The sequence below is a fragment of the Silene latifolia genome, chromosome 9 (assembly GCF_048544455.1).
Source record: "Silene latifolia isolate original U9 population chromosome 9, ASM4854445v1, whole genome shotgun sequence".
NCBI lineage: Eukaryota > Viridiplantae > Streptophyta > Magnoliopsida > Caryophyllales > Caryophyllaceae > Silene > Silene latifolia.
The window spans coordinates 23,529,253-23,531,977 of NC_133534.1; the positions used below are offsets into that span (position 1 = coordinate 23,529,253).

Below are 2,725 nucleotides of genomic sequence, written 5' to 3' on the forward strand. Positions count from 1 at the left end.
AACGACAATCTATAAACCTAATTAGCAATTAACATTAGTCCATTGAATCACCTAAATCCTAGAAAGGGAATTAGCTAGACATTAATAATAAAAGATCAAGAATAAGGGAAAGAAGAATAATAAACATTAAATAAGAAGAATAAAAGGGAAGAGAAAGTTACAGAGTAAGGATTCGGAAAAGGGAAGAAAACCAATGTCCAACAGTAACAGGAGGAAAAAGTAACGTATGATAGTCTGAAGTATGATCAGAGATCCCCCTTAACCTAATTATGAAATCTTAAATAGGAAAACAAAAGTCTATCCCGAAATTAAGCCCAACACGGGTTAATTAATCCCGCGTAACATCAAAACCACTCGATCGAGTAACTTTAAATCACTCGATCGAGTAAAATTAAGCTTAAACCACTCGATCGAGTAGAAAATCTACTCGATCGAGTAAATCTTAAATTGAATCTACTCGATCGAGTAGAAAAAGGACTCGATCGAACATAAATCTACTCGATCGAGTATTTTCCAACACACAATTCCTGCTTCGCGCACTGAACTTCAAACGGCTGCCATTTCTTCGTTACTTGGGTAAACAGGGCGATTCCGGTGGCGTTGGAAAGCTAAGAGGACAAACTTTCATCTTCAATTGGAATCACCTGAAAATAAGTTGTATAACTCGAGATATATCTCTTCAAAGTAGGCACTAGCAATTTGAAGTTTTTCCTTTGCTCGCCTAGCTATCTTTCTTCTTTGCGCATCTCAAAATAGCTACATTCATGCTCCAAATTCACTCTTCCTCCAAATGCATATTAAACGGATGGTAAAAGGCTTGATTTCACTACTTTCTGGTTCATTCCTGCAAATAAGACAAAACAAACCAAAGTAGCATATTCGGGGCATTTCGTAGCATAAAACTACGATAATAGCATAGAAATACGTGCATAAAAGGCCTAAAAGGACTATATAAAATGCACGTATCAATGTGATAAGAACGTATTAAGAGATAGAGTGAAAAAAGATGCACTAGAATGAAGTCGTGTACCGCTGTAAGAACCTTCTTCTTTTAATATTATCAAATTTTTCTTGCAAAACCTTTAGTACTTTAGTTGATTAAATAATGTTATATGTTCGTATTGTGGCAGTGGCTCTCGACCACTTCCTTACAGTGACCAGCAATTGTTGGATTATGTTTGCAGATCAAAATCGGCACAAACTAAATTGTAATGATTTTGCTTTGATTTTACAATATAAAAGTTATATGATTTTGCTTTGATTTTACAATATAAAAGTTATATTATGAGAGATATTGACTAATTGCATTTCCTCAATATTTAAGTGACGCTATGGTGTCCACTCCGTGGATGGAAGTCACAAGACATGCTTTACAGACCCTTGGACCACGTGGCTTTGTTATGGATCAGGTAAGTATCATTTTCCTTTCCTTTTTCTTTTCATGTTTCATTTTACTTTTTTTGTGAATCCTAGAACTTGTTTTGTGAATCCTGGAACTTGTTTTGTGAATCTTGGAACTTATTTTGTGAACTTATTTTGTGAATCCTGGAACTTGTTTTGTGAATCTTGGACCTTATTTTGTGAATCCTGGACCTTATTCAGTGAATCCTAGAACTTGTTCAGTGTATCATTTTCCTTTCCTTTTTCTTTTCATGTTTCATTTTACTTTTTTTTTGTGAATCCTAGAACTTGTTTTGTGAATCCTAGAACTTATTTTGTGAATCCTGGAACTTGTTTTGTGAATCTTGGAACTTATTTTGTGAACTTATTTTGTGAATCCTGGAACTTGTTTTGTGAATCTTGGACCTTATTTTGTGAATCCTGGACCTTATTTTGTGAATGCTGGAACTTATTTTGTGAATCCTTTACCTATGTTTTGTTAAATTTGATTTTGTAGGTGATTGATATGTTTGGAGTTAAGTCCACACTCGGTAGATCACATCACCTCTACTTGCCAACCACAGTATATGTGAGCTTCAAATCCTTTAGATGTTGATATTCAAGTATTTGCTTTCTTAATGTTGCTCCTCTCTGATTTATTAAAATGGTCTTACTTTTCTCACATGCAGACCGTTCATGAAGAACGCAACCCAGCTATTTGGGGTCAATACCTGAAGTCTGATTACATTCCATTTGATGGGAGCAATATCCAAAAGGTGAAAGATCCCTCTTCTACTAGTTATGTTCTTTTTTATTTATTTTCTTTCATGTGTATTGTTAATTGGTTTGTCTATTGCAAGTTTTTATCCCTATGCTTAACGATAAATGTCGTCATTGGTGGGCTTGCGTTTGCGATTTAAAGCAAAAAGTAAATTTCATCCTCGACTCGAGCACCGATTTACATGCGGATCCTGATAACCACACAACCCACGAGATTGTATGATTTTTTCCCAAAATATTTTGGAGTATTTATCTTTAGTTTCTTAAAAATATAACCCTGTCATATTTTTATGTTCTATTGGCTTTTTCATGTTCCAGTTGTACCAAGTTTCATCTGTTCTTTGTGGTGGTTCATCTACATTTGAACCTTTGCGGTTGATGTACATGAACCCAATTGTCAACCTTGAAGTCCCTCAACAAAAAACATGGTATGTAACCACGTATCTTCGTTTTTTAGGCTATATTTGTGTTTTTATCGTACAAGTTTGAATGGTCCCTCTCTGACCAAAACCAAGTACCCAATCCCATATTGCTTAAATGAATGGTTGAATAGTTGATCTTCACT

The 2,725-nt window shown here is 34.8% G+C and overlaps 1 long non-coding RNA gene across 1 annotated transcript; it reads left to right on the forward strand.

Annotated features, from left to right (window-relative positions):
- The first annotated feature begins 1,130 nt into the window (after positions 1-1,130).
- LOC141602518 (uncharacterized) lies at positions 1,131-1,935 on the forward strand. The gene is made up of 3 exons (XR_012524496.1): positions 1,131-1,208; positions 1,325-1,409; positions 1,898-1,935. It is a non-coding gene; the product is annotated as an uncharacterized LOC141602518 (long non-coding RNA).
- Positions 1,936-2,725: the final 790 nt, after the last annotated feature.